We start from the raw sequence: 24,520 nt of genomic DNA, 5'->3' as shown, positions 1-24,520 counted from the left end.
GAAAAGCTTTCCTCCATCTGAGCCCCCACCCTGGAATTTGTACGACCTTAACTACAGAGGTCACTACTGATGGCTGCTATATTAAGTGACAACTCCCTTAGTTTCTGAAGAAGCACAACACACCGAGTGATTCCTATGCTGTGACATCATTTGGTATTCACTGAGCCTCTTCAATAAAAAAAAATCAGGTTTTAGAGAACGAATTGTTTCAGATGTGCTGAACTTTAGGAAGTTGGTTACATATTAATTGCAGATAATTGGTCACATATTAAATTACAGATCTAATTCGAGTGAGATTTTAGTTTTAAAAGTAGTGCAATGGAGATATGTTCACAGGTCTATGTATGGGGGTCTGAGCAAAATTTTTATACCCATGTAAAAAAAAAATGATCGCATAATCAGAGGACTGGAAGGGACCTCAAGAGCCATGTAGTCCAGTCCCCTGTACTCATGGCAGGACTAAGTATTATCTAGACCATCCCTGACAGGAGTTTGTCTAACCTGCTCTTAAAAATCTCCAATGATGGAGATTCCACAACCTCCCTAGGAAATGTATTCCAGTGCTTAACCATCCTGACAGGAAGTTTTTCCTAATATCCAACCTAAATTCTCCACTTTGTCCACATCTTTTGTGAAATGTGGCACCCAGAACTGGACACAATATTCTAGTTGAGGCCTAATCAGCATGGAGTAGAGCAGAAGAATTACTTCTCGTGTCTTGCTTACCGCACTCCTGCTAATACAACCTAGAATGATGTTCACTTTTTTTGCACTGTTGACTCATATTTAGATTGTGGTCCATTAGGACTCCCAAATCCTTATCCGCAGTAATCTTTCCTAGGCAGTCATTTCCCATTTTGTATGTGTGCAACTGATTGTTCCTTCCTAAGTGGAGTAATTTGCATTTGTCCTTATTGAATTTCATCCTATTTACTTCAGACCATTTCTCCAGTTTGTCCAGATCATTTTGAAGTATAATGCTATCCTCCAAAGCGCATGCAACCCCTCCCAGCTTGGTATCATATGCAAACTTTGTGTGTCCTCTCTATGCCATTATCTAAATCATTGATGAAGATATTGAACTGACCTGGACCCAGAACTGATGCCTGTGGGACCCCACTTGTTATGCCCTTCCAGCATGACTGAACCACTGATAACTATTATCTGGGAATGGTTTTCCAGCTATTATGCATTTCCCTAGTTTGTTTATGAGAAGGTCATGCGAGACAGTATCAAAAGCCTTAATAAAGTCAAGATATACCATGTCTACCGCTTTCCCCCATCCACAAGGCTTGTTACCATGTCAAAGAAAGCTATCAGATTGGTATGACATGATTTGTTCTTGACATATCCATGCTGTGACTTATCTTATTATCTTCTAGATGTTTGCAAATTGATTGCTTAATTATTTGCTCCATTACCTTTCCGGGTACAGAAATTAAGCTGATAGGTCTATGATTCTCAGGGTTCTCTTTATTTCCCTTTTATCAGACAGGCACTTTATTTCCCCTTTTCCAGTCTTCTGGAATCTCTCCCATCTTCCATACCTTTTCAAAGATAATTGCTAATGGCTCAGATATCTCCTCAGTCAGCTCCTTGAGTATTCTATGATGCATTTCATCAGGCCTTGGTGACTTGAAGACTATTTTAGCCTGTGAAATCCATTGTCTTTACTTTGCTGTTCTCCCTACTACCATTCCTTAGAATCATGAACGCCACCATTTCATGATCATTTTCACCGAAGCTGCCTTCCACTTTCAAATTCTCAACCAGTTCCTCTCTATTTGTCAAAATCAAATCTAGAACAGCCTCTCCCCAGTAGCTTTCTCCACCTTCTGAAATAAAAAATTGTCTCCAATACATGCCAAGAGTTTGTTGGATAATCTGTGCCCTGCTGTGTTATTTTTCCCTACAGAAGTCTGAGTAGTTGAAGTCCCCCAAGTCCTGTGCTTTCCATGATTTTGTTATTTGTTTAAAAAAAGCCTCACCCACCTCTTCTTAGGTGTTCTGTAGTAGACCCCTACCATGACATAACCCTTGTTTTTTTACCCCTTTTATCCTTACCCAGAGACTTTCAACAAGTTTGTCTCCTATTTCCATCTCAACCTCAGTCCAAGTATATTTTTATTATATAAGGCAACACCTCCTCCCTTTTTCCCTGCCTGTCCTTCCTGAGCAAGTTGTACCTTTCTGTCCAATATTCCCATCATATGCATTTTCCCACCAACTCTCTGTAATGCTAACTAGGTCATAGTTGTGTTTTTTTACTAGCATTTCGAGTTCTTCCTGCTTATTCCTCATACTTCTTGCATTAGTACAGACATCTAATATCCTGATTTGATTCCCCCAATTCTGTCTTGTCTCTCTGTTATCCCTGCTGTAACAGTCCATGTTCCCCCCAAATTCCGACCCTTCTCCCAGGTCTCCATGTTTTTGACTCACCTGTGGGCTTTGGTCTCCTGCCCCCTTCCAACCTAGTTTAAAGCCCTCCTCACTAGGTTAGCCAGTCTGTAGCCAATTATGCTCTTCCTCAATAGGTGGACCCCATCTCTGCTTAGTAGTCTTTCTTCCTGGAAGAGCATCCTGTGGTCAAGGAAGCCAAAGCCCTCCTGGTGACACCATCCTCGCAGCCAGGCATTCACCTCCAGGATGCATCTTTCTCTGCCGAGGCCCCTACCCTTGACTGGAAGGACTGGAGAGAACACCGCCTATGGTCCCAACTCCCTCACCCTTACTCCCAGATCCCTGTAGTCACTTCTGATCTACCGAGGGTCATACCTTGGAGTATCATTAGTGCCCACATGGATGAGTAGCATGGGGTAGTAGTCAGAGGTCCGGATGACCCTCGACAATCCCTCTGTAACACCTTTGATATGGGCCCCTGGCAGGCAGCATACCTCCCGGGATGTCATGTCAGGGTGACAGATGGGTACCTCTGTCCCCCTCAGAAGAGAGTCTCCAACCACCACTACCCTACATTTCCTCCTGGGAGTGGTGGCTGTGATCCTCCCAGCCTTGGGGGTACATGGTTTCTCCTCTTCAACCTTTGGGGGTGATTCCTCATCACTCATTGCCAGGGCATCATAACGGTTCTCCATCACCATGGTGAGTGGGTTGGGAATAGGGGTGGAGCACTGCCTGCTGCCAGAAGTAACCAGCAGCCAGTGTTCTCCCTGTACCAAAGCCTTATCCTCCTCTCTTTATGACATGACAGCAGTCCTCTCCAGTTGGATAGCGTCCTCAGCCTTGGAAGTCTCCGTATGAACACGGTCAGTGAATTCCTCATGGGCACAGATGCTCCTCAGCCTAGCCACCTCCTCCTGTAGCTTTCCCACCTGCTTCCTGAGAGATTCCACCAGCAGGCACCTTTCACACTGGATGGTCCCCCAATCCTGGCTTTCTGTGAATAGGAAATGCAGGCCACAGTCTCTGCAAATCCACACCAGGATCCTGGGTCGAGGCATCTCATGCAGGTGGAGGAGACAGGAACAGTGTTGGCACTGGTGATGCGGCCCTTCCTAACCATAGCTATTATATTACATCTCACTACCACAAACCCCCTCTCAAATTACCATTTGCAGTCCCCTATTTGCTAGCTCCCCTTGGTTGCTTAGCCTCTGGCTTTTAAGGCCTTCTCTCCTAAGTCAGCCCCCACCCCCCCATCATTAATCACACAGAGGGAGGGCAATCACAAGACTGATTGAGGCTGATCAAAGATGATGCAGGGAACAAAGGCTCAAACAGTCCCCAGACACACAATCCCAATGGACCCTGTAACGGAAATAACCTGAAAGAGAAAGAAAAATATAAACAGCCAAACAAACTCACTCACCCCAAGAGTAGTACTTGCACCTTGTTCATGCAGCAGGGGGATCTCTTTCTCCCCCTCTCAAGCTCCCCTGTTTGCGGTCTCCTGTTCACTAGCTGATACAATAATATAAAAATAAGAGAGATTAGATTAAATGATAAGTGTTAGGATATAGATATTCAGGCCTGTCTGTAAAGGCCTATACTCTAAGAATTTAGCTGTATTCTTATCACTTGGCTAGTTATAGAGGTATAAAAGAAAGAATCAAAATCACTGTCTGCCGGTGTTAAGAGCCTTCTCTTACTGTGACAGTCTCAGGCCCTGTGCTTAGGCTCAGATCTTTGGCCAAGCAGCAGAGGCAGCCATCAGCTGGGAAGCGAACAGTCAGATCCTCACATTCCAAACTAGTCACATTGAAATAAGGTGCTATTAGGCTGTTAGGAATACAATCCTGTCCTGATAATGCCTACCACCTCCAGAGAAAGGGAAGTGCCTAGAAGATGTAAAAGGAAACTTAGTTTGATAGCATCTTGTCTGGCAAGAACTCACTTATCAATAGCTGGGATGTGAAATCCTCATTTCTTTGTTGTTCTATCGCTGTAGTCCCCATTTCCCTATTGTTTGTCTGTATAATCTCTGTCTGGTTCTGTGATTGTTCCTGTTTGCTGTATAACTAATTTTGCTGGGTGTAAACTAATTAAGGTGGTGGGGTATAATTGGTTAAATAATGATATTACAATATGTTAGGATTGGTTAGTTAAATTTCGGTAAAATGATTGGTTAAGGTATAGCTAAGCAGAACTCAAGGTTTACTATATAGTCTGCAGTCAATCAGGAAGTGAGTGGGTCGGGGGGAATGGGAACAAGGAATGGGGGTGGGGAAATTGGAATCATATTTAGCTAAGAGCAGGAATGGGAACAGGGACACAGGTAAGGCTCTGTGGTGTCAGAGCTGGGAAGGGGGACACTAAGGAAGGAAACTGGAATCATGCTTGCTGGAAGTTCACCCCAATAAACATTGAATTGTTTGCACCTTTGGACTTCGGGTATTGTTGCTCTCTGTTCATGCGAGAAGGACCAGGGAAGTAAGTAGGTGAAGGAATAAGCCCCCTAACACTAAGCTTATTAGAAATCAAATACCAAGTGAGAAATTGGCCAGAGGAATAGTGGTATGTAGTCTGAAAACAAAGGAATAGGAGTCTAAATCAATGAGTGGCAAATGACAGAAACAGAATGCTACAAAGTAAAGAACTGATTAAAAAGTAAAAATAAAGATCTAAGGATCATACAGACATATGCTCCACAGGGACATAAATGGGAGGTTAGTGACAGATGAGGCTGATATTCCCAAGGGCCTGAAATCTTTACCCTGGTATTCTTAAAAGAACCTGAAGGTCACCTCCTATAGAATAGGAAGGCTTTATCCTGGAGATGGGATGTTGAGGTTTTATCCTTATACTTGAACAGATACAACAGTTTCACAACTTAACCTATTAAAAGTTGTCATTGTATGAAACCCACATGAATCACCTTTCAGTATTCTTTAAGGAATAGTGAGAAGAAAATCCTTCAGCTTTGAAAAGCTTACCAAGAATCTGGAATGCATCAGAGGACTGGAGTAAGGTTAATGGATAGGGACAGTGCTTTCCATGGAAAATATAACATTCAAACCAGCTGCAGACCTGAAAGAGTTCTCAGCACCAAGTATTATTTTGGACAGAGATCTGAACCTAAAACTTGCTCAAAATTGCTAAGATACTATATCTAGATGAATATAAGAAAAAAATAACTAATATAATTGCTTCAGAGCAGTGTGTAGTTATTACTTGTATTACAATCACATACAGAGGCTTATCCCTGATCAAAGGCACATTCCATTAGGTGTTCCAGAAACAAGCGGTAAGACAATCCTTACCTTAAAAACAGCTGGTAGACCCAAAGTGACAAAATATCAAAAACATGTATTTATAAAAAGATGCAAAATTAGGGTCTGCAATAAATTGCTCCCCTAGGAATAAATGATCTCATTTAATTTTTTTTGAACACACATGTGCATTCCACAAACACGCTTGTCACCTCTTTAAGGCATGGACTGTCTTACTACATGGTGGTATAGTGCCTAATACAACAGCGTTCTCTTTTCAATATAGAGAACAACTCAGACAAGTAATACTTTATCATGAACCTCAGCTGGAGATGATTTTCAAATTAAAAAAAGAGCTATAAGAAAGGAGAACAGAGGATCCAAAATCTCTCCCCCTTCATTTCTACTCATGGTAAAACCACCTGAAGGACAAGGAAATTAATAATGAACAGGGGAGAGCTCCTGACTGAAAGGATTCTAGCCAGTGGAAAGCAAGTGGTGAGCAAAACCTTTGCTTTGAATTCACTTAGATTAAGTTAGGTGTTGGTTACAAAGTTACAAATTGGTAAACTAATTCTGACTTTTATGCCTCATTACAAGTAATCACTTAAAAATCTATCTGTAGTTAATAAACTTGTTTTATTGTTTTATCTAAACCCATGTGTTTGTATTCAGGTGTTTTGGAAACGCCATTTGAGATAACAAGGTTTGTGCATGTCATTTTCTTTTAGTGAAATGACAAACTTTATATGAGTTTATATTGTCCAGGAGGGTGCTGGGCAGTACAAGATGCACATTTCTGGGGGAAAGTCTGGGACTTCAGTTTGCTGGTGTTGCCCGCAGTGTAAGTCATGGCTGACTGGCTATAACACTCAGACAGTATAGCTGGGAGCGATTTATGTGCTGGAGGCTGTGTGTAAGCAGACCACGAATGGTTTCTCTCACAGTCAGGCAGTGTAAAGGGAACCCCAGGTTGGAGAATTGAGGGAACACAGATGTCCATGTGTCCAGATTATATTCTGGGGAATGTCACAATGAGCTGTAACCTTTATTTCCAAAATATAGTAGAATATCAGAGTTACTAACACTAGAGTTACGAACTGACCAGTCAGTCAGTCACACACACACACACACCCCTACCTCATTTGGAACCAGAAGTATGCAGCAGCAGAGAAGATGAAAAAAAACAAATACTGTACAGTACTGTGTTAACATAAACTACTAAAACATAAAGAGAAAGCAGCATTGGTCTTCAGAGTAAAGATTCAAAGCTGTATTAAGTCAATGTTCAGTTGTAAAATTTTGAAAAAGCAATCAGAATGTTTTGATCAGAGTTATGAACAACCTCCATTCCTGAAGTGTTCATAACTCAGAGGTCTACTGTACTATGTTGTGTGGAATTTTAAGTTAATGCATTTAAAGCATACTTCAAAGCAGATTTCATACGCACATGTAAAGTGCACTCAAAATGAAAACAAAAAAACAACAGAAGGAATGCTTTTTGAGTGAAAGTAGGACAGCTAACTGAAAAAAAAAATATTCATGGGCTTCTACTCATTGAGTTATATGCAGAGATATCCACCACAGCTAGCAGATTGGTAAATTTCAGACACTTTAAACTTCATCTACCAATACTCTACCTATTTGTCTATGATAGTGCCCATAATATTCCCAATGAGGGGAAATACAGGGAAAGAAAGGTCCATTCCTCAAAGAATGTATAGGCAGGCAAACAGACAGACAAAGGTTAGAGAGCTAGGAACAACAACAAAAAACAAACACACAAACAAGCAAACGTAAAGGTGGTGTCATGGTGATGATTAGCCATGGCATGGTAATGAAAAGTTAACAGGTTTCGTTTTAATGCATACATTATTCCTAATAGCTCCATACACTTAACAATGTAAATCGGCTAGTTTTCCCACTGTTATCACAGGAGAAGTGGATCCTTTGTGGGACTTGAATGAGGAGTGTATAAGGCCATGATGAATGAGATCAGGAAGGGTGTCCTATGTATAAAGGACAGCATGGAAGAAGGCATGTAGACATTTCTGAGAGATTACCACTTTGTCCAGCTCCCCACATATATCCCATATCCACCTGTTGTTTTTTTTTTTATAGTTAGTCTGTGCCCTGAAGAGTTTACAGTCCTTTTTTTGTTGTATGTTTCTATAGTATCTAGCTCAATTGGGCCTGATCCCATATGGGGGTCCTCTGGGATATCCATAGTACAAATAATAGAAACCTAAATATGCTGCTAGATGTGTGGGAAGGGTTAGTATTGTTACCATACTGGAAGAGGTGAAGTGAAGTGAAATGAGACAAGGGTGGATAAGTTGGGAGGGTGATATTATGTAAGACTTTGAAGCTGGGAATAAGCAGCTTGAAATCAATATAGTGGAAGATCTCAAAGACCAGGGTGATATTGTTAGACTAATAGGTTAAAATATTTTGAGGGAAGCTTTTTGAATGGACGGGAGGGAAATGGTGTAATAAGCAAGACTGGAAATATTGAGGGCTTGATTGAAAGTTTCAGTTGTAATGGAAGAAATAAAAGTATAAATCAGAGGTAATTGGGAGGAAAAAACAGCAAGGTATAGACACAGCCTACATGTTTAGAGAAAAAGGAAGAAAAGTCATAAATAAGTGGCTTGAGACACTGTTTTTTAGTGTAGTCAGTGACAATAAGCAGAGCTAGTGGAGAGGAGCTGGGAAGGGAACATAAGGATTTCAGTTTTGGACATATTAAGTTTGTAATGTGAGACACCCAAGACAGACTAAATGCAGGATTTGTCTGAAAAACCCCAAGACTGGAGAGGACTGGCAGATTTGTGTGTAATCAGTAGAGAGATGATAGCAGAAGCCACATGTGTAGGTGAGACTGACCAAAGACAAGGTGAAGAGGAAAACAGGAGGGGACATTATCAGACCTTTGGGAGATCTCTACAGAGAGCAGGAGAGAAGAGGAGGCAGATCTACTTACATAGAAACTGAACCAATGTTCAGAGAGGTGTGTGTGTGTTTTAAATATCTTTCACAAGTGAACTGAGGAGATGTCAAGGAGAGCATGACAGAAAGTGTCAAAAGCGTAACAGAGATCAAGGAAGATGGAGAAGAGCCCGTGAGGTTACTGCAAATATTAATTAGAACTATTTCAATAGAGTAGAGGGCAGAAGTCAGTTTGGAAGTGATCCAGAGGAACTCAAGGCAATGATTGCAAATGGCATGTTCATTTAGTTTAGTAATGAAGAGACAAAAAGGCAGTAGTTGGAGAAAGTGGAGTTGAAACCTGGCACTTTGAGGATGGGGAGAGCAGAGCATGCTTGTACAAGTGTAATACCTAGAGGGTATTGTGAAGTGAAGTTTTCTGGACAGTCCTTTAACCCCAGGGACATTTTTTGTCAGGAACAAGACAGTTATGTGGAGAATAGGGCTTAGGCACTGACTCATTTCTAGTAGGTGCTCACAGATTTGCTGCTCTCCACATCACTATTGGGAGCATATATTTTAAAATGTGTTTTATTTCATATTAATACACAACTACATTGGCAATAACAGTAATTCACATTAATACTCCCATGTTATACATCCTGGCATGCCGCAAACTCTCATGACCAATGTAAATTCAGATGTAAATGCAGATCAAAGGGTTAATTTTTTAAAAATATCTCTATGTTCAGGATTTTGGTGCTTTCTTGCTAATTTCCACCTACTTAAAACTATGATACCTAAGAACACTGACAGGGCATTTTTTAATGGTCATAAGTCACAACATGGAAAATGTAAATGTTCTTTTTTTATCAGCCTACTTTTTAGTCCCATAAAAAGTGTTCTTATTGGAATACTACCATTTTTAACAGATCTCCTTATTATGCCCTAAAATATATGGCATAAAGACAAAGTAATCTGGAAATCAATTTCACTTTATAAGAACTCAACCCCATGTTGAAGATGTGCTAAAGACCATCAAATTTAACTCACTGCTTAACATTCTTTCAGCAAATCTTCTTTCATGCTGAAGGGGAATATAAATCCTAGAAGCACTATTGCAATCTATTGAATCCAGTTTCCTTTCAATAGAGAGAACATTAATGATAATTAAGGATCTGATCTCACATAGTACTGAGCAAGAACAAACTGTACGCTTACATCCTACCAATGGGTAGATGCTTGAGTTGAGGGCACTTAGCACCTCACAGGAACAGGCCCTAACTGATTAAATATAACATTCAATTTATTGAATGTTGCCCTCTTATAGATTGTAATCTGCTCAGGAAAACATAAGCATAACTGCAGGCTATGAAAAAATCTTGCAAGTAAACTAAAGGAGTTCAAAATGCCAGTTTTGTGGAAATGCTTTGCTGATTAAATCCCTCAATTTTATTTTCAGTTAAAAATTAAAAACAACACATGTGCATCCAGTTAGGGTTTAAAGCAGAAATGCAACAAGGAGGCAGTGGGGAAGAAGTTTTACTTTAAAGAAAATAGTTTTAATAATCTGCATTTACCAAGATTAAGGGATAATAAGTACTCTAGAGCCATGAAAAGCTGGGTTCTTAGCAGCTTGAAAATTTTCCAAGCAGATTTCCCCCTCTTCCCCCCAATCAAAACTGTTTTCTGTTGAAAATGGACTTTCAATTATATTGAATATTTTTGTTCTGATTTGGAAGAAAAACAAATGTAAAAGTGGTGAAATTTCCCATGAATGGAAATTCAGAACTCAGACTCATAGATATTAAGGTCAGAAGGGACCATTATGATCATCTAGTCTGACCTCCTGCACAATGCAAGCCACAGAATCTCACCCACCCACTCCTGCAATAAACCTCTCACCTATCTGTGAGCTACTGAAGTCCTCAAATCATGGTTTAAAGACTTCAAGGTGCAGAGAATCCTCCAGCCAGTAACCTATGCCCCATGCTACAGACGAAGGCAAAAAACCAACAATCTGCCTTGGAGGAAAATTCCTTCCCGACCCCAAATATGGTGATCAGCTGAACCCTGAGCATGTGGGCAAGATTCACCAGTCAGATACCCAGCAAAGAATTCTCTGTAGTAACTCAGATCCCATCCCATCACAGGCCATTGGGCCTATTTACCATGAATAATTAAAGATCAATTAATTGCCAAAATCATGTTATCCCATCATACCATTTGAACATTTCACCTGGGTTTGTGTTGGGGTTGTCCCCGTCCCGACCCCCTTTGTACATCACCTAGCACAATGGGCTATGCCTGGGGCTTCCAGGTGCGACGGTCAATCCACTTGAAGTCATAAAAACTCAGGATATGTTTGGTCGAAAGGTTTGTGACCCTTTCAGGGTAAATTTAGAGTGTGTAGCAAATCCTGAACTAAGAAATTCTAACTGGTTTCTGGATTTGCTGTGAATATTTTCTCGTGTCTTATGATATGGAGATGTCCCTTCCCCCCCTGAAACAGTCGGATTCCTTCTATGAAGAATTTGTTTCATTCACTTATCAGGAGCACCTTATATCAAGGTAACAAATAGGAGATCTATTGATCATGTCTGCACTGCATGGGTGCTGAAAACACAGTATTGACTCAACAGCCTTATCCCCAGCACGCACTGTGTTCACTATAGAAACTAGATAGATTCTCTGGTATTTACAGTCCTCTTCAGTTGGTCTGCAGTTCTGCCCAGGAATTGTGAGGAGAGGTCCTAAATCATTACACCACTCTTACTTCAGGAGTTAGTAAACTCCTTGGGGCAGGAACAGTCATTTTCTACATCTGTACTGTGTCTAGTGCAACATGCTTTTAGGTTTCAGAGTAGCAGCCGTGTTAGTCTGTATTCGCAAAAAGAAAAGGAGTACTTGTGGCACCTTAGAGACTAACCAATTTATTTGAGCATAAGGAGAGTGATCACTTTAGATAAGCTATTACCAACAGGAGAGTGGTTTGGGGGGGGGGGGGGGAGAAAACCTGGATTTGTGCTGGAAATGGCCCACCTTGATTATCATACACATTGTAAGGAGAGTGATCACTTTAGATAAGCTATTACCAGCAGGAGAGTGGGGTGGGGGGAGAGAAAACCTTTTGTAGTGATAAACAACCATTTTTTCATGGTCTGTGTGTATAAAAACATCTTCTGTATTTTCCACAGTATGCATCCGATGAAGTGAGCTGTAGCTCACGAAAGCTTATGCTCAAATAAATTGGTTAGTCTCTAAGGTGCCACAAGTACACCTTTTCTTTATGCTTTTAGGTGTTACTGCAATATAAATGTTCAGTTTATCCTATCAAAGATGATTACTGCCTTGTAAAACACAGCAACCACTCCCATTATCCTTGAGTTAAGACAGCCACCTGAAATTGCAAAGTATCTATCATTCATGAAACTTAATCCTTTCTATATTTCTCTTCATACATATGAATGCAGTTGTTCAGAAAAAGAAGCAGAGTTATGAAGGCACCTCTCCAGGGCTGAACAACATCCGAGATTACAATTAGGAAAATATGCATTTACTTTAGAAAACAAGTCTCAGGGCTCCAGGAATAACCCACTGCAAAAATACATGTCTGGCAACACAAAATATCCTACATCTGAGTAGGTGGGTGACTGGGATGGCCATGTGTACTTGATAAATTCATTTTTCCCCTCTGTACATCCCAAGTAGTATAATTAAATATGTCCAGTTGTTCCCTTCTGTAACTTGATAAAATCAAGGACAGTTGCCTTAGAAACAGGTTGGTTAAACTATAACATTGCTATATACATTTAGAAAAAGATCTCTTACTGAAAGACTGCATTAAAATGTCAGAGCTGCCCAGATATTGAATGATTATAAGGTAGTTTGAATGCAGAAATTCTTCATCTCTCTATGGGCCCCCAAAACACTTTTGTTTGCAACAAACTTGCTAGGCCTGTTACTGTTATTTATAATATGTATCACTAGACTTATGATCGATGCTTTAGAAAAACAGAGAAAGCGGTTCCTGCCGTTATTGTCTAAAATAAACAGATACAAATTAGAAAGTATTGGGCTCAAGGGCAAGAGGAGATGGCACTGGATAAATGTGCATTGGGGTGTGACTAAAGCAATGTGACCAGCAAAGTACTTAAGTGGGTGCTTAACTTTAAGTTTGTGAATAGTCTCACTGGAGTGGTTAAAGTTAAGCACATGTTCAGCATTTTGCTTCCACAGGACCTAATCTTGAAATAACTAAAGCCAGCCAGAGTTACCTCCAAAAACAGACCCAGGGTACTCCCAGAATAGCTCACCTATTTCCCCTTCCTGGGTTTACCAGAGGCTCTCTTCAGTAGACTCATTTATCCATTTTTGCAAGGTGAAAGGGGTCTCGCCCTAGACGAATTGCCAGGATTTTGCAGAAAACACTCTCAGGAAAAACGTCCTATTAGACCTGCTACCCTTGAAAGGACACAGATACAGACTCCCAATATAATTGATTGGAAACCAGGCAGTGTTCTTCCTAAACAAAGTACTTTCTTTATTTAATGTAACCAATATTCCCTGATTCAAGACGTCTAAACATAAATCCCTTAGCACAATCCTTGGATACAGGCTAAAAGTATCCGAACCGTAAACATATAGTTGGAGCAATACTAAATGGCTGTATTCTGCTTTCGGTGATCAGTCACCTGCTGTCACTGACAGCAATCTTAAACTACGTACATATGAAATAATGTAACATTAACAGGACCAACACACATTTTTATTCACCCAAACATACAGACACACATTCATTAATCCTATTTATATCTATATTTTACACTATAGCTAGCAAGCTTACTCTCCGTAGTCTTCTTTCCCTCTGTTCTGCCAGGGTCCTTTTCTGCTCTGTCCCAGCCCCTGTGGTTGCTTCTTACTTCTCCTGACTCATCCTGCTCTTAACTTATCTCCTGCCCCTAGTTTCTTAACTCCTGCCTACTGCCTCTGTCTTTTATACAATTTTTGACCTGTTCTAATTGACTATTCTTTTGATCTTTTCTTGTGCTCCAATCATATGTAGACCCTTTCTGATTACTCTAGTCCAGGGGTTCCCAAACTTGGTTCACAGCTTGTTCAGGGTAAGCCCCTGGCGGGCCATGAGATGCTTTGTTTACCTGAGCGTCCGCAGATACAGCTGCTTGCAGCTCCCAGTGGCCACAGTTCACCATTCCCCACCGGGCCACCACTTCCTGCAGCTCCCATTGGCCGGGAACAGTGAACTACGGCCACTGGGAGCTGCAAGCGGATGATCATAATGGATGATCATAATGGTCCCTTCTGACCTTTAACCCTGAGGGTAGTTAATTATTAGAACTGTTTACCTAAAAGTGTGCTTGATTCACCATTACTTGAAATCTTAAGTCATGTTATCTTTGTAAAAGATATGTTGTAGTTCAACCAGAAGCTATGGGCATCGCTTTATGAGATTCTATGGCCTATGTTATGCAGAAAGTCAAAACTTTCTGCATAACATAGGCCATAGAATCTCATAAAGCGCTCACAGTGCTCCCTTCCATCATTACATTTTCTGAGTATATACAGAACATGGAACTACATTTTAAAATCACAAGATAAAAGAAAAACTGCTAGGGACCAACACTTCAACAATCCTGAATGTTTCAAAACGTGCCACTACAAACTTCAAGGTGCACTGCATATATTGAAAGCTACTGATAAATGGTAATGAACTGTACCACAAATAGCAGAGTTTATTTTTATTGCTTGCAGAATGAAACTTACCAATAATGAAAATGAATTAAATATCTAAATCTGTCTCTGGGCCTTGCGGCATTTTCAGGGAACAAAAAGAACAGTTGTGTGCACAGGGAAAATACACCTAATATAGAAGGTTTGAAAAAAGGCTGTTTTCAAACTTCACCTATGGATCTCTCTTCATTGGCTGGGAGAAAACCAGACTTTCCACTTCTCTAATTCATGGAATTTCATGACATGCTTTCACAGACAGATTATATCCATCTATATTACACACACACTCACACTCAAGGCTTGTCTACACAAAGCAAACTAGGGTATGAATATACCCTGCACTATCCTGCCACAGACTAACTGTCCATATAGACCTTGCTGATGCACATTAACAATTCATGAATATGCTTTGATCTAGTCCCATTTCAAAAAGGACGAGGTCAAAGCACAGGAGGGTTTTCATATTATAAAATATACTGCCCCATACAAAGCCACACTCCAATAATTGAATTATATAAGGGGAAAGTGGCCTTGTCCTTTCCATATGGCTTTTGGGGATGAGATCAGAGATTCTGTACTTTATGAACTACCATTTTAACTGAACAGCTAAATTCTGTGATGAAAGTATTTGATCATTAGCCCATAAAAGGCAGGACAAGCTGACTGAGAAATGTAGAGACATGGGTTCCAAAAGATGACAGGAGTGAGGACAGAGAAGCATTTGACACAGATATCCACAATGACATGGATGCTTCATCCACAGACTATGCAAAGAAAGCACTCATAAATAAGATAATGGTTTCAATGGGGGCATGGGGGAGGAAATAATCAAAGGGCTCCAGTAAGACAAGAGCCTATTCAAGGCAGAATGATAGAAGGAATGGACCCCAAAATAAAGAGTTTGCCCAAGTGCCAGTGAGGATTCTCCATATGTTGGAGAGCAATAGTGAGAGGAAGAAAAAGAGAAAGATAGAGATAAAAATAACGTGAAAAAGACAAATTGCTTCTATGGTCTCAGCCCCACACAACACATGCCCAAGAGCAGGCCTTAGCAACTTATATGGAATAAAGGAACCAACTTCAACTGTCAATCGAAATGTAAACTACAAGTTTCAAAACTACTTGAAAAATCCACAACCAGCCCAAAGCCCCAAATTATTTTCTTAATTTTTGCTTCTGTGCTTGCAGGCTGTGTGTGGGAGTGGCAGTGTCAATGGAAAGATTTTCACAGTATGTCTGGCTCTGCTGGAAATGCCAGAAATCATGGGAGAAGTCCTGCTTCTATGAGAATTATAGACCCCCTCCCCCACTAAGGACTGGATAAGCATCCTAACTTCTGAATCAACTTCTGAACTAATTAACATTAAAGAAATACTTCATATGTCCATATCCAGACACAATTTGTTGTGCCATGTCCCCAACCAAACAGAACCTAGAGTGTATACTGGCTAACAGCATATTTACTGTCCAAGCTATTCATTGATCATTTATTGCACATGTAGGCCCCAGTTCGCCAAACACATGTGCACATTCTTAACTTTACGCATACACTGAAGTGAAAGGAACTATTCCCAAGCATAATGTTAAACATGTGTGCTTGCAGAATCATAGCCACTGTAGGTCATACAAAGGATCATTGACTAAACCAGGGCTTTGATCCCAGATCTTTTCATGCAAAGATCCATGACCATTCTCCCACATGTATATGTTATCCATTAGTCTTTAAATGATTACATCACAAAAATCAGTTTTTTGACCAGATAGAATTTTTGCATTTTAAATTTTACATGCTAGAATATTCTCATTCAGAAATTAGTTTATATTTTTCTGATTTAACTATATGCAACTATTTAGTGCACATTTTTCTGAATTTTTACTATCACTGACCATAGTGTAATAAATGTATTGATTTTTGCACAAGTTCAGCTGCCACATCCTAAGGATTGCAGTTTTTTTAATCCCCAAAAGACTCTTTAAATTTAATCATCCTTTTGATCACTTATCAGTAACTAATTTAACGGTGAGAAGTAAATTGTTCATGGATTTAAGAATCTATGGATGATAATTAGTGGGAGCTGGCGAGTCTTTTAAGTGGACTAACTGGTATCCACAACTGGGCTCACAGTCCTTATTGAAAGAAATGTGACTTGGTATCTTTTTATAGAAGTCACACAACCAACAAATATTTTTTTAAAAAAGGTCACTAACATTAAACTAAACTAAGAATAAAGCAGTACAACTATGAAATCAAGGTTAAATCTATAAATCTTGAAATGAGTTAAATCAAACGAATACTAAAAATAAACTATCCTTACAAATCCAAAAGAGGATTCTAAGTGTCTGATTAGAAATCCCAACTCAAGTATTTTAACAAAATTCAATCCAGCCTATAACTTGGAGCTGGGTAATACTGAAACCAAGGTACCCAGTGTTTGAACCAAAACCTTAAAAACAATTATAAAGCTTCCTGTGTAGGATTCTATTCCTGGTTGGTGTCTAATACTTTCTTTTGCCTCCCACAACCACAGATACTATAATAGACTTTAACAGAACATACTTGATAAGCAGACTTTTAACAACTCTTGTTTACCGGAGTTTATGGTTTGGAAATTTTACTTACTCTACCTTCCAGTGCCTCTTTCTCTAAGACCTTTGGACAAATCAGGTGTGATGCCTAGTTTAAAGCCAATCAGCTTGGTCCAATCAGGTTCAAATTAGGTCATTCTTAGCTAGCATCAGTTTTGTAAAAGTTCCATTTAAATCAGCAATATTTAAAATATTCAGTGTTTTACATACCATAGAGATTAAGTCGATGATCCCTAAAAAGATTTTAGCATTCTGGCATGGTCTTATCTGGGTGAAAAGGTCTTGATATGACATTAGGTCATCAGTTTACAGAAAGTTCTACAGAAAAATCTTACAAAAATAGCTAATTGCTAGAGTTCTTTTTTAATCACCAGTCACTCAGCATTCACCCATCAGAACATTAAAAATAAGTTTAACAATTTTTGATCAATGTCATCATTCTTCATTTTATTTTGGAACTAGACTATAAGCAAAACAGCTCATATTTGGGAATATCCATCTTGATAGAGAAAAGTTACTGTAAAACCCATCAAGGTGAAACCCACATAAAACATTTTTCTTTAAACTCTTACATAAGGTCTGTATCCACATATAAGCTATTTCTTTCACAACAGGACAACCAAATTCACAATTTATAAAAGAATGCCGCTGCATTATGTTAGTTTTCCAACTGTCCTGCTTCCAAGCAGACCCTCCAGAGGTGAAATAATACACTTCAGCACTGTGTACAGCACCAGTTTACCAAGTAGCAGTCCGCTTTACATTAATCTTAGTACACAGCCATTTTTTGAGACTTGAAGTGCAGAAAGGTTAAAGAGCAGGGAGAAAGGTCAAGTCAGATAAGTAAGAGTCCATAATTCATGGAATTACTGATTTACTTATCACTTTCCTTGAGGTTTGACAGGCATACTAGTGATTAGGTTAACACCTTCAAACAGGCTCCGGAGAATTTTTATTCAACTTACCCTTGGGGATGTCTTGATACAGTGTCTTTATTACTGGCAATTGTGATTTTTAAAGGTCTCAGGGAATAATGAAGAACTGGAATAAGTATCATATATATTAAATATTCTGGTAGCAAATAATGCACACAAAAATCTTCCCCATCTGCAAGTATTTGTTGCTTTTTGACCTTAAAATACGATGAGCTTCAAAGCCTGGTTAAGAAGTTGCATGACTTCAGGACCTCTTTCTATAGCTCTTCCACTTCATCTGGCTTTAATTGTCACATCACTTTCCCTCTGTGGCCTTGTTCAATTCAGGGGTCAGCTAGCTCAGAGGGGATTCTTCAAAAAGAATACAATGCAATTGGGCCCCAAGCTCAATACAATGATGGAAGCCAAACCAGTTGGTGAAACCGTGGAAGGAACAGACTGTGACCAACAGGGAAATCTCCTGGATAAACCTTACCGAATTAAGTTAAACCTCACTGAATTAAATTTAATACCTTTGGGATCGATCATATTAACAATGCAATTGTTTGTGTGTTATTGTGGAATTAAATGTAACCTCTCTAAGAGACATGGCTGATGTAATCTTTGGGAAATGTTGGGAATGTCAAAGGACTTTTTAAAACACTGTGAACTTTTAAAATTAAGTGGGTTTCCCAAGAAATCTTTAGAAGGAGGGGGCATGCCAATGTAACCCCTCTGGTTAGACAAGAGCTCAGCAATTTGAAGCTTCTTCCTGGGGAGCGGACCATTATCTGACTGATTACCTACCCCTGGTTTCTTCAGAGACTTCAAACTGGATAAAGGACTCACTCACAGATTCAAGGGGGTTCTTGCTTTGAGCAAAGGGTTTTATGAACTTGAAACCACAGAAATACCCCTGGGCAGGGTTTGAAGAACTGCTCACTTGCCAGAAGCCATGTTGCAGTTAAGGTGATATCTGGTATGCTTATTAGCATGCATGTAGGTTCTTTTATTCTTTTAAAAGAATACATGCTGCTTTTACCTTAAGAATAAAATGAGCTTGCTTAGAAAGAGCTGTGTGATTCAGTATGGTCATTACACTGTTAACCAACTCTGAAGAGAACACAAAGGAAGTCTGCTTAAGTAGACTGGTCTTTTTCTGGAGATATAGTTTAGGCAGGGAACTGTTCAGCTTGGAAATACCATGGTTAGAAGGGACACACACGTGTATCCACCCATGAGAGAGAATGGCTTTAAGCTTAGGGTCGATGCCCTTGCTAGACTATGGAAGAAAAATGGAAGTGCAGTTGCCTTGAACTGTGTCATAGACAATGTTTGCTCCACAATTTATCTCACTAAGCCTAAATAATTATACTCACAGTAACAAATTCTTCCAACAGTTACATGCATTTATCAAATTCAGAGTTGTCATGGAAGGCTCAAATATGAAAAGTGTACTATTAAAATCTTGACATGAAATCCTGCCTTCAATGAAGTCAAAGGGAGTTATCATTGAATTCAATGGACCCACGATTTCACTCTAGATTTTTACTGATTGCATTAATCAGTATTATTATCCTATTACCCTACTCCAAGTATAGAAAACATCTCAAATACCTTCAAGTAAAACTCTAAGTAAAAGGAGAAGCAAAATGTGTGTTACAGGTTAATGTTACAGTAGTACAGATTTTAATAGGACAGTGAAGATTATCCATCTTTCAAGATTATCTAGCTTTCTGAATCGCCAAGCTTTTGTAAAATGCTTTCATACGATGTTCGAACCAAATTTGGCAAAAACTTCGGCCTAGCTTCTGCACAGGAGAAATCCACTGAAGCCCTGAGCAAGTGATTTCTCCAGACTTATTCAGTCCATTATACTTTGTCTTCCAAGCTTCAGCAATAGGATCTAATGAAAAATAAAATAAAAATGAAATATTGATGCCAATGTTGCCACGAAGGGGAGGCTCGAAGCCCAGCTGAGAAGAAGGTCACAGATGCTGCATTCTGTGCCCTTGAATGTAAGATATAGATCAAGGCATCGTTCTTGCAGAAAGGAATAGGCAAAGCTGTTCTTCAGACCATGGAGTGCTCCCCATTCCACTGAACCAGGAGACCTCAGTCCCTTTGGTGCATCTGTGGACTCTTTTCTGTTTCACTAGCAGGAACCAGACACTGGTTTACACCATAAAGTAGGAAACAATTCACACCCTTATAAAAATGGCTTAAGTAGTTCCTGGCCAACTACAAGCATTTTATGTTGGCAGGTTTTTCTGTCCAGAGGTGTCATTAACCTCAATCTCAGAAAACAAAAAGTGAGAGACAGAGCCCACTTATGCATTATTTAAATAATGCATGAATGTCACCTGGAAGTACCATCCCAGCAGCCATAATAGTGACTTGCCCAACCACAATATCAGGTACAAAATAAATTTACAGTCTTTAAATAAATTTACCATGTGTAACAGAATTTAACATAGCATATATACCCAAATGAAAGAGCTACTGCTGCAGTACATGAGTGGATGGGAACACCCCCCTCCCCACTCCAACTTCTTAGCAACGCAACCACTTTAAAAAGACATGAAGCTACCCACCTACATTAACCTAATTTATGCCGCTTACAGTTACCAATCACATAGAATCATAGAAGATTAGGATTGGAAGACACCTCAGGAGGTCATCTAGTCCAACCCCCTACTCATGACAGGACACAAAGTCTCAGTTTGAGCTTGAACATGTTCAGCTATGTAACCTCCCCTCCATCAGGAAGCGTTGGATATTCAGACTCATTTTTCCCCCACAGTTTCATGTGATTAATCCTAGTTATATCCCCATGTGCAGTATGGAATGTTCCCTTCTCCTTAGTTGCTGTTAATAGCCTAGTCTACAAGAGTTTGAAGGGTAAGTATGTGATTACAGCTCAGCTAAAATAGCTCAATATTATGGGAGTGTGGCATTAATAGATAAAGTGGGGGAAGGGTCACCAACATCTCTCAAAGACAAAGCCTTGGTTAAGTTTTTGTTCTTTAGCTTCTGAAGGCAGAGATGCCTGCCTGACTGGGGAAAATAGTTGTTCCCCTCTCCAGTTTGATCCAACGAGACTGACTGTTCAGCTACTTTCTGACAGCATCATCTTCCTGTTATTGCCCAAGCTCCAACGAGTCCCAGCGGTGCCAAATTTGAGTCAGGGAGGTAAAAATAACTAGTCAGCAGGAACTGAAGGAGTTATGAGTAATTCTGCAATTGAAAAGTTCTGCATCAGAAAGCCAGGGTTAATTTTAGGTTGGAGCTCTGAGCTGGTTGGATGGTGAAGTGGAAATGGTTTTTTATGTGCGACATTTGGGAAGCTGTAACCCATATTTTATAAGTCAAAAAGGCTACATCTACACTACACATCACTGGTGGGGATACACAAGATAAGTGTAGCTCCACACCAGAGTGAAAGGCAGGCTGCATGCACATTGCGGTGTGTAGCTACATGTGTCAGTGAAAGGCTCTGGCAGGGGGGAGGCAGAGCCTTTCCACACTGCCTCCCTCTGCCAGAGCCTTTCCCTGCCATCAGGGTCTTTCCCTGCAGGAAGGAAAGGCTCCAGCAGCAGGGAGGCAGTAGAACACTAAAAATAGCAGGGTAGACAGGGAGTAATGGGTTAGGCAAGTAGAGTGTGTGTATTCATCAGCTGTATCTTTACTCACCTAAGCCATGGCTATTTATACCTCTGCTTGAGTCGGGGGTGGGGGAATACAACCTGTATATCACACAACATACCGCTGGAAGAAGCATGCAGTGTAGATGTACCCTTAGAGACAGATTTGTAATGCTATTTTCAAAAGCACATCGATGCCTACAAACATTTTTAGGTACCTAAGTACCTCTAAAAATGTGGCCCTTTGGCACCGCAGTCAACTTGCAACAAAGGCCCAGATCCTCAAAAGGTATCTAGGCAACTAGTCTTAAAAGAAATGCTTAGAAGCTTCACTTTGTACAGCATCTCCACAGTCCTTCTCCCAGATTGCAAAAATCACACAATCACATTTTCTTGTGTCTTTTAAATACCATCCTCTATTGCTGTGTGAAACAGGGGGAACTGACTCCATATAGAGTGTGTTAAAACGCTGAAGGCAAACAAACTGAAAAAAATAGGGAAATCTTTTCCTAATCATTCAGTTTTTGGTGTTACTTGTAACGCTAGTAGCAAAAAATAAATCAAGCAGAACCGTAATTTTTAAATTGCTTGTGGCCCTTTACATTCTATAACAGGTGAGAGATGGAAAGTTGAGATACTACAAATCCATACTGTAATCTGAGGCAAGATGTAGTTTTGTAAATTCTTAATTTGGAGACAGTGGCTTCATTTGTTGCTTCATTTAAAAGTTTTTCCCAACAAACCATAGAAATTAAGGAAGCCGTAATGACAAGAAACCTAGAAAGTAATTTGAATTCAGTATTTAGAGTGCTGACAGCATTAGCAGTGTTGACCAAAACTACAGAAAAGCAGCTATAAGGTTGGTTCTAATGACAATTCTTTACACGCAGAACACAAAAACAGAATTTTTGGATGCTTCTAATGTGTCTATGAAATATCCAGAGCTGTAAATTAATCACAGGAACTTCTCTGTATAACATTTAAAAGACTTCATATTACCCAAAGTATACTTTTTAGAATTGCTACAGCTTCATTGATGTTGAACACTCCAGAGTAAATTACCAACCACACTTGAAAAATATCAGGGTTACAATATTGCTTCCTTAAGTCAGCATCATCTGTTTCTACTGAAACAATGCAGATGTTCCCTACCTCTAACAAGGTATAATTTAGGACACCACGCCTCTATTCAACTTAATAACCAGAACTCTGAACCGGCAATTATTACTCCTTTGGCAGACTATTTCATTAACCCCCTCCTGTGCAATAATTTGTTCTACCACATTAGAGAAATGATTTTGCATCTGCTCAATAATGGGGCCATAGCAATGGAAAGTGTTTTCTGGTAGACAGCTGACACACAAGAAGGTGGAGAATGACACTTGCTGCATACAGGATAACTCAGTCGTAAGTGCTAGGCAAATAATGGATGAAGGTGGGAACAATGATCTGTTTATGCGCTTCCAGTGACCAGAGAGAAGTGAACATGAGAATTATGAATTGCTCACTTAGGAGGAATAGGGAACTGTTCCATTTCCCATGCACAAGGAAGCCGTAGGACATTATAGACCAGGGGTCTCCAAACTACGGCCTGCAGGCCGGATCTAGGCCAGGGCTTCTGTTCGTCCGGCCCTCCAACCAAACAGGGGAGAAGCAGCGAACAGCTGAGTAGGCACAAGGAGCAGGCAGGGGGAGTGGCTGCTGGCAGCAGCTCGCAAGGGGGAGGGGAGAGGGGTAGCTCAGCTCAGCTGTGCGGAGGGGTGAGTGCCCCTGGGAGCCAGTGTTCCCCGAAAGGGGAGACAACTTAGGGGAGAGTTGCTGCTGCAGCCGAGCAGGTACAATCAATTTTGATAAGGAACACTAACTTTGAACCACAGCTATATGCAATTTTGTCAGAAAAACATCAGTACCATACTTCTCACTAATTCTAAAATATTTATTTATTTTTGAATATGTGTATTTGTAGGATACAAATGTGAGTTTTTAGAAATAAAATAAAAAGAATAATGTGAAATTATTTTTAATGTATTGACAAATATTTTGTGTGATTTCACAGTACCTGCATCGATTAACTTTTATACCGGATTTAGAATTTAATGCAACACTGACACAGAGTAGAGTAGTGGGTTTGTTTGCTTTTTTTAAATAAACGATTTTGCATATATTTAATTTCTTTCACAGTCGCTTCGGCCTGCGAAGCCCCTTCAAAAATCTAATATGGCCCTCGTCTCAAAGTTTGGAGACCCCGTTACAGACCATGAGGTAAGGAGCCTCAAAGACACCTATTAGGATAATAGCCTTTTCCTCAAGAATTTTCTTTGCTAGAAGGGTGTATAAATTGGGAGATCAGACAGACAATTAGAGGAGTCATTTTGCAGAACATGTTTTCAGTACAGGAAATGGTATCTCCTCAGCAGGTACAAGCATCTGAATGGGTATCCAGTATTAAATCATTCCAGATTTACAGTACAGAGTAACAAAGGAGTGAGGTCTCTAGTTTTTTTGTTTGAAAATTCTATATAGGCTTAAAATGAGGTGGGTGGAGCTGATGTAGGTAAAAAGCTCTATCACTCATTGAATAATAAAGCAACCAATAATGGGGTTTCAAGGACATTGTAAGTGACTGAAGTGTCTGGGCATCGAAAAGTCACAATAAGTCAAGAAGAACCTGTGACGGAGTCCTTCTACTAGTCACTCTGCGGGATTAGCGCTTGAGGTTCCCCCCCGCCCTTCTGCAGTTTGTACACCATCGCTGTCTTTCCCTGAGGTCGGCAGCCCCTCTCTTGTTCCAGGAACCGCAGCATCCTCTTCATGACTCAGCCTTTCAGCCAGGTCACTCAGTGTTCCCCTTTCCAGCATAGCAAAGTCCCTTTTCCCCAGCAGTCCTAGGCAGTCTTCCCTCTCACTGCCCCATGGTACCACACCCTCAAGGGCTGGTAAGGGAACCCAGGTCTGCTCTCTATTCTGGGTTGCAGTCCAGTGACGTTCAGCTCAGCAGTTCTGGGCTTTCTTCTCTCAGCCCTCA

General features: G+C 40.2%; 1 long non-coding RNA gene across 1 annotated transcript in view; it reads right to left on the bottom strand.

Moving 5' to 3' along the window:
* Positions 1–3,896: 3,896 nt before the first annotated feature.
* LOC141993561 (uncharacterized) overlaps positions 3,897–24,520 on the bottom strand; it is a 103,019-nt gene continuing 82,395 nt past the window's right edge. Inside the window, exon 3 of the long non-coding RNA XR_012640888.1 lies at positions 3,897–3,924. This is a non-coding gene — a long non-coding RNA (uncharacterized LOC141993561). The remainder of the gene's footprint in view (positions 3,925–24,520) is intronic.

Source organism: Natator depressus, chromosome 9, assembly GCF_965152275.1.
Source record: "Natator depressus isolate rNatDep1 chromosome 9, rNatDep2.hap1, whole genome shotgun sequence".
Taxonomy (NCBI): domain Eukaryota; kingdom Metazoa; phylum Chordata; order Testudines; family Cheloniidae; genus Natator; species Natator depressus.
This window is presented reverse-complemented; position numbering and strand designations above follow the sequence as displayed.